The sequence below is a fragment of the Tauraco erythrolophus genome, chromosome 4, assembly GCF_009769465.1.
Source record: "Tauraco erythrolophus isolate bTauEry1 chromosome 4, bTauEry1.pri, whole genome shotgun sequence".
Classification (NCBI taxonomy): Eukaryota; Metazoa; Chordata; class Aves; order Musophagiformes; family Musophagidae; genus Tauraco; species Tauraco erythrolophus.
The window spans coordinates 23747763-23758272 of record NC_141468.1 but is presented as its reverse complement, the minus strand read 5'-3'; the positions used below and the strand labels follow the sequence as shown (position 1 = coordinate 23758272).

The 10510-nt window shown below is 46.4% G+C and overlaps 1 pseudogene; it reads left to right on the top strand.

Annotated features, from left to right (window-relative positions):
- Nucleotides 1–5867: 5867 nt before the first annotated feature.
- Nucleotides 5868–6584, top strand: LOC147528826 (tetraspanin-7 pseudogene; annotated as a pseudogene).
- The last annotated feature ends 3926 nt before the right edge of the window (nt 6585–10510 follow it).

Genomic DNA, 10510 nt, shown 5'->3' with positions numbered 1-10510 from the left:
GGTTTAATGGGAGATTAGGGACAGTTGGACTGGATGATCTCTAAGATCTTTTCCAACCTAGAAATCTATGAATCTATGAATCTATGAAAAGCTTTGCTAAAATAAAAAAACCCAAACACATATACTGCCTTCCCTTGGTCAACTAGATGAGTGACCTTGTCATAAAAAGAAATTCATTTAGGTAAGCAGGAGTTTTCCCTCATGAACCTGTGAAGACCAGTAACTTTAAAAGTACATGAAAATGGCCTCAGAAAAAAACACCAAAAAAAAGGAAAGCATTCAGCAGTCCTTCCTATAGGAAACTCCAGGAAACCTGCCTGTGATTGTCATGTTTTCTATTATGCTGATTAATGCTTTATTGCATACAAGCAAGCTATATAATTTGATGAATAGTGCAACAGGCATTTTTCAAAGAAAATCATAGTAAGAATGTTTAACATTTTACCATCACAAAAGGGCTAACCGAGATATATATATGACAGTATCAGAGAAGACAGGCAGGATGACAAATTAGGCAGAACGATCAAGGCAATGATGCCAGTGGGATGTGTTGTTTGCATGCAGACTGCTTGCTTCCTTTACATAAGTCTTTCTTGACCTTTACAGAAGGTAAGAGTGATGCTTGCTTGAGGACAGCACACCCCATGTGAGCAGTTCAAGGAAGCTGTAGAAGTTCAAGGATCCAGACCCCAAGGCTTGGAAAATCCTCTGGTGCTCTAATGTTGTTGTATTACAGAAATGTCCTAACCATTCACCTCAGCAAGGGCACAGGTTTCAGTGACCCCAGGATAACAGTCCGTGCCCTATGGCGTTCTTTAACCAGTCCACAGAGAGTGCATGGTCACCTTGTCCTCTGCCTGTGATAGCATTATCTGTCAAAACCTGGAAATACGGCAGAGATAAATAAGATGCATGTGCAGGTGTGAATCAGGCGGTGCACGTGGAATAGGTGGTCTGTTTATCAGACTTCAGTTTTCTCCTAGGCGCTTCAGCTGTGGCAATTATCCATGGGATTTCCCAATTCCTGACCCAGGGATCCAGAAAGCATGAAGCTCGCTTGTAACCAAATATTCCTTCTCCCCAGTAACCTTGTGCCAAGCACCAGTAGGATGCAAGGGACTACTAGTAGATATTTGTTGATACACATACGTTAACAGGCAACATATTGATCACCTCTAAACAGCAGTCCATGTACATAATAATTTTAATGTAATGATCAATGATAGATGTTCGTTCTATAAAGCTACACTTACAATATTACTAAAAATCCTACTGTCCAATGATTAACATATCAAAATCATATTACATGGTGTATTGTGGTCCATCGTATGCATCCACAGACGAACAATCTTCTCTCTTACACCACAATCCGGCATCAGTGTTCGTGAACTGGAAGCCTCCAGCATTGTGATAAAATTAGACAGAGAGGTGGTTGTGCTATGCTACATGACTACTTAATTTACCCTAATTTATTTTGGTTTGTATTGGCTAGTCCACAATTAATACAATGGCATTTCTTTAAGATAAGGTAGGAAAAGGGGCTTTAAAGAAGCAATGTCTTTAATATTCAAAACCAGCAAAGGTGATACAAAATTATACCAACTAAGTGAAAAGCAGAATAGATTTTTGCTACGTAGATCTTGGAAATCTCCCTCATATATGGAAATTCATGTTGATAACTTTGCCTTGTCTTCCCATTGCTCCCTGAAATGAAAAGCCAAAAGACCTACTTCTTTTTTAATTCCTCCGACATGGTATTTTGGCAGTCTTTCCCACCTATCTAGCCTACATGCTATTTGGATATACTAGTGTTGAAACATATCTGATGTTCAGCACATAATAATTTTATGTGGGGTAACTGGAAAGTGCATTGAATTTTCCTTGAGAGACTTGCTTAAGGCATGGATCATATTATCCTCTGTAGCTACGGGAAAGCTACAGCTAAAATTAGATTTTGTGCTTTATTTTAAGGTTAAAAAACACATTAAAAGTAAATAATTAATCCAAACGAGCTCTGATCATTGCTATTAATAGTAAAGCAGCTGATCTGTAATAGAGATTGTATACCTGAGTTCCTAAAATAAATTCAGCGTGAAAAAAATAGCACTTGTGCTACTACCGTTGGTGAAGTACGTTCCAAGAAACAGCAGGCTGGGTTCTGCCTTAGGATCCTACTTGCTGCAGGCAAAGATGTCTCCTGCTCAGCTATGCAAGCTGGCAGGGATCCCACCTGAATGTGGCTCTGGTCTGCCCAGGCTGCATCCCTCTCTCTTGCTGATGGAGCAGAAACAGTTTATCCAATATTTCCTCTCGGATCAAGAGTTTGCAAGGGAGCCAAGAGTAGGTGGTATTTCATAATCTATTAGTTTTCACTGAAGGGATTTGCAGCTGGAAGTAAGTTGTGTTATGAAACATTAACTCATTCCCTTCTCAGAGTTAATGGGAAGATCAAGGGGAAATTCTCTTTTCCTCCAAGCCCATCTTCTTTTCTCATCCAGCGTGGACTTATACCACATCCATGCTGCACAGCACTGGGAGAGTGTAAAACTACAACTTCTGTTCCATTTGATTCAATTTAGAATAAAGATATCATTCTGTTTTACATAAAAATAATTTCAATTGGACTTTGATCCCTTTCCTCACAAGGAAAAACTGTTTTTGCTATTAACAGTTCTGTTGAATTCAGTGAAATTGATTTGATGGTGTAAGAGATCACCCAACACGACAAAGCATCACAAAATCAGACTTTAACATAAAAAATCTTTTTGGTTTGTATTTACAAAGATCCCACCCAGAAGGCATCTTGTCCATGGGAGGAACTCTTAAGCATATCACCAGACAGGGAAATACCAATAATAAATACTTGCAACATCAAAAGTACACTGGTATAACATCAGCAGGACACTACAGTGGCATCACAGGAGTTCCAGTTTTCCCCAGGGTAAATAAATGCAGGTATTTTGGCAGCAATAGTACCTCTCCGTGAGTCATGACATGAAAATCTCATTCAGGTATCTAAGGAAAGCACACTTGTGAACACTGAACGAATACTGCTTTTTTGAAGCCTCTCTTGCTACCCATATTTTTTATGGTAAAGCTTGTAACTACCTGGTCTGGCTGTCTATGCCAGTGCTGCCACTTGGTCTTGTAGCCAGAGCTACCTTAAACAGCTGTGAACTGAGGACCATAAAAGGACTCAGTTTCCTTGAGAAGGCATGAAGAATCCCTGCGTCGTTTTTGTCTCTGTTACGGACTGATTTGAAATAGTGACTTCAGAACTGCAAGTCTAAACTCAGGAAAAAAAAATCACAGAAAGTGGAGATGGAAAGCTGTATTAAAATCATCATGCCTCTGCCAGGGAAGAGATGTAACACTTAAGGTATGCCCAAACCAAAACAGTACGAAAAAAGGAAAATTCAATGCTTCAAGCAGGCTGCTTTTCCTTGCCAAATAGTATTGCAGAGCGCTGCCTAATTAGCTCTGTGCTATCACCCACGTACCCTTCAGATGCAGTTTGGCAGGTTTCTTCCTGTCACTAAGTACCAGTTTTCTCTAAGATATATTAGTTTGCATTTTCCAAGGTCAATCTCACAGTATTTGCTGGCCGTGTTTGTAACCACTCTTTGATAACCGGTATTGCTGCTCTCACTGGTGGGTTACACACTTCTGAATCCTCACTTCCTGTGGTATTTCCACGACACTTTGCTTTCCAAAATGACATGTAAAGGAATATCACTTCTCTTTCATCAAACTGTCAGTCCACATATCACATGCAGTATTGTGAACACTTGTTCACTAGTACGATTTCAGGAGATTCTGTAACAGTTTTCTTACTAAGATGTAAACGTGTTTTATGATTCTGCCAATGTCTGAGAAATCAAGCTGTTCTAGTAAGGTTCTTTTTCAGACACTGAAGCTGTTTCATCATTTATGGCTTCAGGTACCCTCAAGGAGCCCAATGCTACCTCTTTTACTTACCCAAACTTCCAGTGCCACAGCTTATGAGAATGGGCAGAATTTGGCCCTGTATACCCATTTCACCCCGGTTAAAAAAAGCACAAGTGTTGATATCATCTGGTGTCTTCTAACACTGAATGCTTAACAAGATTTTTGGAGGAATTTCAGCACTTAACTGCCAGTGAAACCGATAGCTGTTACGTGCCAAATGCTTCACAACAGCACCGATAGATCATAAAACTATCTTCCTGGAGACAATTCAAGATTTCTGTACCCTTTTCATCATCCTTGCATACACAAACTAGAAACCCCAATTTCACTGAAAGTTGTATCAGTGGAAATTGAAACGAGAGTAGTATTGTCCCAGGATGAGGAATTACAGGGGAAAAAAAAGAAAGACTCACAGTTCGAAGTGCACAGTGATCCAGCAAACTGCACAGGTTAAAGATCTTTCACCAACTAATGAAACTGTAATAATAAATATTTTATTAAAACATTTTTTAAAAACACTATAAACATTTTATAGATGTCTGATAGTATGTTAGTATGTAACAAAATTAATTTCTTGAGCACATGAAAACGTGTGAAAGTCAACTCTATGTCTCGCAATGCCTTTGAGTAGTTTCTGCACTCAGTGCAAAGACCTATGGTAACGAAGATGGTACAAAATCTTGAACTGAAGAGTACTACGTACCTCTTGTGGTGCTGTCAAGAAATGCTAAAAAGAAACCGGTCGCTTAGCATGGTCAAAGACACACTAAGCAATCAGTTACCACTAGGGATGATAACTGTACCTCTGCCTGAGATCCTGCCTCATTTAAGGTTTCCTTTTCATCTTTTTCTTATCTAGCTTGTAGGAGTAGCTTATGATTTTGCACTGAGACTGTAATGATGGTGGAATCTCGTATCGGACCTTCCAGGGTCACTTGTTATATAGCAGTATCTATCCATGGACATTCCTGCCCGGCCATTTAATGCCTTCTCTGCAGCTTAGTGTTATCATGGGCTCAATCAAATGGATATTTAACAAAGTCAGGCCACCCGCAAAACAGTTTCCAACTGTGAATTTCAGGACTGACTCTTTGACTGAATGACGGTGTAGTTAGCAAATATTCAGGCAAGGGTTTATGCCTGTTTCTACAAGGTGTCCTAATAGCGCAGCTTGATGTAGTGCAAGAAATACAAATACAACTTCTAAAGATTTAAAAGTTTTAAAAGATTTCTTATGCTTCCTGTGGACTATTTTTTGCGGTTTTTAGGTGCTACTCCTAATGCTTAATCCTGGGCTGCAGCATATTCCAGCAAATGCTAGTGTCAAGCTTTCAGCTTGCAGAACCTTTCCATCTGACGGCCCGCTCACACCCGCTGCCCCATTTCCTGCACCCTAAACCTCGGGAAGGAGAGCGAAGGAGCGTACGTACGTTCTCCTCCCCCCGGGTACCGCAGTTCGCTGGACATGCACTAACGGGAGCCGGCTGCTTGTTCCCGAGAGGCCGGCCCGGGGCGAGGGGAGGGACCCGCGGCCGATCCCGTCCCGTCCCGTCCCGTCCCGCCGAGCCCCGCAGCGCCGACCCGCGCCGCCGCCGGCCGCGCCCCCTCGCCGGGTGCTGAAAAGGGGACGGGGCGGAAGGGGCAGCGCGACTCGCCCCGGCGGCTGCGGCGGGGGAGGCGGCTGCCGCACCGAGGGCTGCCCGGGAGACCCGGAGGGACCCGCCGGCATTCCTGAGCACTGCCAAGGCGCCCTCTCCTCTTCGCCGAGCGCCGCGGACCGGGACCCTCGAGGAGCGGCGGCACCGACGGCCGCGGGCCGCCCCTCCCTGCCCGGCGGCAGCAGCGGCGGCGCGACCCCCCTCACCGCGACCGCCACAGCCCGCCCGCAGGCACCGCAGGCGCCAAGGGCCGAGGGCACCATGACCGTGCTCAAGCTGTCCCTCATGGCCTTCAGCTTCGTCTTCTGGGCAGCGGGGCTGACCATGCTCATCATCGGCCTCTGGGCCAAGATGTCTCTGGGGAGCTACCTGGCGCTGTCGGCCAGCGGCTACCCCAGCGCCCCCGCCATCCTCTTGGCCACCGGCGCTGCCGTCATCATCTGGGGCTTCCTGGGCTGCTTCGGTGCTGCCACGGAGCACCGCGGCCTCCTGCGTGCCTACAGCACCTTCCTGACGGCCGTGCTGGCGGCCGGGCTGACGGCGGGGTTCTCGGCGCTCCTCTACCGCCAGAGCATCGCGCAGGGGTTCCAGGAAGGGCTACGCCAGGCCCTGCTCGGCTACGGGGAGGACGAGGGGCTGGCGGACGCCCTGGACGCTCTGCAGCGTGCCTTGTCCTGCTGTGGCGTGGAGAGCTACCGCGACTGGCTCGCCTCGCCCTGGGGCCTGCAGCAGAACGGCTCGGTGCCCCTCAGCTGCTGCCGGAGCCGGCGGGGTTGCCAGTGCAACGTGCCCAACGCACGCGGGCTGCACCATGAGGGGTGCTTCAGCAAGGTGTTGGCCTTTGTCAGCAGCAACATGTTCCATATCGCCACGGCTGCCCTGGGGCTGGCACTGCTGCAGCTCATTGGCATTGTGCTGACCTGCCTGCTGGCTGCCCGCACCCCTGCCCGCCTGCTGGGCATCGCCACCCCACGCTGACACCCCTCCCGGTCCTGTCCCTTATCTCCTACAGCTCCTTTCCCCTAGAACTGGGTGCACCCCGTTGGAAAAATCCTCCCTTCATATTGCCCACTTCCACCTGAGCTGCCTCCTCCAGACTCTTCCTCCTTTGAAGCCTGTCAGATGCGTCAACGCCACAGGCATCTCCACAGCCTCTCAGAGCTGAGAAGGTGCCTCCCGGCCTGGCTGTGCCCGCTGCAGGGCAGCAAGTCCCCACTATGTCCCTGGAGCCTCCGGACTGCTTCTGCAGAGAATGGTGGCAGCGTGGACAGACATCACCCTCTGGGGTGGTGGGGACAGCTGGGTCAAGGCTGACCACTTTTCTGGCTGATGTCAGCATCCTGAGGCACTGAAATAGGGGCCAGGAAAGAGAAGAGGGTCTGGGAGAGCAAGAGAGGTGCCTCTCAGCATTACACTGGGTGAGCGTTCTTCTAAGAGTGGAAAATTGTGTTCCTTGAAAATTTTGTTACTGGCAAGCTATTGGAGTGCATAAGGGGCAGGTGGGGTCCGAGGACGCCTAGGCAGCCGTGCTACCTGCTGCCATCGGAGGCTTCTTGAGGGACTGCTCAGCAGCCTGCACCCCACCGCCACAAAGATTCCCTACCTTCGTTGTGTGCAGATCCAAGCTGTCCAGCAGCCAAGGGTGCTTTTCCCGCTGTGGTGTTTCCGATGCTGATCTCTGTCTGGAGGTGGCGCTGCAGCTCTAAGTGCTGCTCCCTCCTTCAGGATGCGCCTGTCCTATTAGCCAGCGCTTCGCTGGTTATGCCTTTGCAGGGCCGAGAAGACCTTAAACCTGGGTCCCTGTCCCTGTCATACAAGAAGGTGGCGAAAGCTGTAGGATCAGACTAGAGGTGGCAAGAGGAGGGAAGGACACGTTGCCCTTGAGGAGTTTCTTTTGGACTTAAGGCTGTTAACTTCAGAGCGCGCAGAACAGACTGTTTTGCAGAAGGGTTTCTGAAAACCTGCCCCCAGACATTTTTCCTTTTTCAAAGGATCTGTCTCTGAAGTGTGCCCTCCCCCGTGTTTTTGAAGCCAGCTCTGTACAACTTGAGAATAAACAGAGGACCCCAAGACTTGCTGTGTAGCCCTGTGTGTGTGCAGGACAGACAGCAGTGTCAATCTACAGGATTTTGTTTTTCTCAAGAGTTCTGGGCTTGCATTTGGAGCTTTAGGAAAAGCAAGCCCTGCGCTTTAGAGGAACTTGAATTTTCAGAGCTTCACCCCTGCTTCTTCTCACTTCCCCCTTCCTGTGAACTAGACTTCTGCATGTTTTTCTGCCTCACAGCACAAAGACATGCTGGATACCCCCCTTACCCAGCAACCTGGGAAGGGAGGATTTCAGAAAAGAACCAAGAACCACAGAGGAACTCCAGGACATGGCATCTTTTAGGAATGTGACTGGCAAAGCTGTGGAGAATTGTCAAATGGCAACAAATACAAGCAGGACAGGAAATCTTGAATGAAGAAGACAACTGATGGCTTCATGGGAGAAGTGGAGTACCCTTGGAGGAGAGGGGATTAGCAGTGAAGCTCTGGTGCCTGGGCAATGAATGCATGGGGTGAGGGGTGAGGAAGGCTTGGCTCATTTTCTTCCTTGCTTGCCTTTACGACTTTTGATTACATTTCTGGTTTTCTGTTTTCCTTTCACCAAAGAGCAACTGCTTGGCTGCAAGGATGAGCCAGGCAGAGCCTCTGTCCCACCCGCGTTGGAGGCGAGAGCTTCTCCTCCCACTGGCTTTGGGAGATGGAGCTGGCCCTACCCGCTGGGACAGCCGTACCTGCTCACCCTGGTGAGGCAGGCAAAGGGAGAGCAAACCCATCGCCGTCTGTCTGTGGGGAAAACCAGATCAAATGCAGAGCTAGCTCTCCTCCCGCTGTCTAAATCCTCGCAGTTTCTGTACCTAAAGGAACCCTGCCTTGATATTTCTGTGCTTTCCCCCTGCTGTAAATAAGCTGCTAGGATTTTGTTTGACAACGCTCCTGGGGGTGAAACCAGGGCAAAACGCGTATTCACTTGGAAAGATTCTGATTTCAGGCATTTTTACTGCTTTTAATGGTTTATACTGTTTAAAAATACCTGGAAATGCTACCACTTCCCTGTCTTTTGTGACAGTGAAGCTCCATTTTTTATTCCCCCTCCCACCAGTCATCTTTTTGGGAGGGGGATTGCTCAGTTCTGTGGTGAATTTGTTCCACCTGCAGGATTGTAACTATTTCTGACCTGGGGATAGTGCTGCAATTTGGCCTGCTAGTAACAGCCCCTGACTTGTTGGACCCTCATAAAGGTGCAGTATTCCTGCAGAGTGAAGTAGGCTTGTCCAGGGAACATAAAGGGGATTCCCCCAGCTGACGTTAACAATTGCAGAAGCTTGATGGTAGTTGAGAATGTAGAAAAACCCAACCCAAAACAATGTAAATAGGTGTTTCTGTCTAAAGTTTAAATCAAGTTTCAGCTGAGGACTGCCTGAATTTAGGTTTAGGATTGAGGGCCAAACTGGCCAATGAAGCATTCCATCACGCCCAGTATATAGATGAGGGTTGACTGGAAAGAAGGGCTTTTGCTCTTCCAGGGTCTCTCACTCTCAGACTCTTGGAGTGCTCTCTCTCTCTCGTTCTCTTTTTGGGCCTCTCGCTTGTCTGGGATTGCAGTGTCGGGACTTACCTGTTTCGGCATCGTTTACCAGGATGGGACAGGCATTGGTCACTGGGTGGTGAGCAATTACACTGTGCTTCACTGGTTTGTGTATATTATTATACATATATATATTCATATATTATTATTATTAAATTGTTCTTATCTCAACACACGAGTCTCCTTCCCTTTTCCCCTTTAATTCTCTTCCCCATCCCCTGGAGGTGGGAGAAGGTGAGCAAGCAGCTGTGTGGTGTTCAGTTGCCAGCTGGGCTAAACCGCAACACGAGTGCACACGGGTGGAGTTTCAGATTCTGGATTAACAGTTAAGTTGTGCTTGGGTGTTAGCTGTGGCTTTACCTTAACTGTCCCCTTGTTCAGCTATGAGGTGGCTGTGTAACCACAATAATCATGTTCCCGGTGAAGAGTGCAATGTGGACAGGCTTCTCAGTCATTTGACCATTCATCTGCATAGGTGAGCTCAGAAAATGTGTTGGGAGTCTCTCTTTACAGAGAAAACAGTGCTTCATTTTTTAGCACTGATGTTTATTTTTTATTATTTTATATAATACAGTTTTTTAATTTTTGTTTGTAAAAGCCTCTGTATTAACACCACTTTTTTTGAGTTATGTATTAGTGGAACTTTTGTTTTCTGGAAGTCAATGTCATTTACAGTTTTAACATTGGGCAAAAACTGTAGTTTGTATTGGAAATGACACTTCAGAAATAAAGTTCAGCAAGTGCTACAACCAAAACACGTGACTGTCTTGAATTCAACTCAATATTTGTATTTCTGTATGTCTGTATGTCCCCACATGGTTCAACTAAGTGCAAGTGAAATTAAGTGTACACTGAAATGTAAAGGCAGAAGCATATTGTGTTGTTTATTTTTTTATTCAGAAGATCAATTAAAGAAGCAATAAAACAGGTGGTGTGGAGTGTGTGGGAAAGGGACATGGAATTGCACTGAGTTTATAACAACAGCCTTCTTTATCTGAGTCAACAAGTTCTGAAAATTTACAAGAATATGGCATTGCTCCTTTTTTGCTCCATTGATTACTAAAATTATTTCTGATCCTGACTCTGATTGCTTTATGTGACACAGAGCAGTGAGTCAGAATGAAGGATGCTGTTAAAACACATTCGACCAAAAACCTTGTGTAGATACTCACTTCAGTGGATTTGCGGTGGGTTTAAGTTGCTAGGAATATCAAAATGGGAATGATAAGACCCAGGTTTTAAGCATACCAATACATGCTTCTGTGGTGGCCAG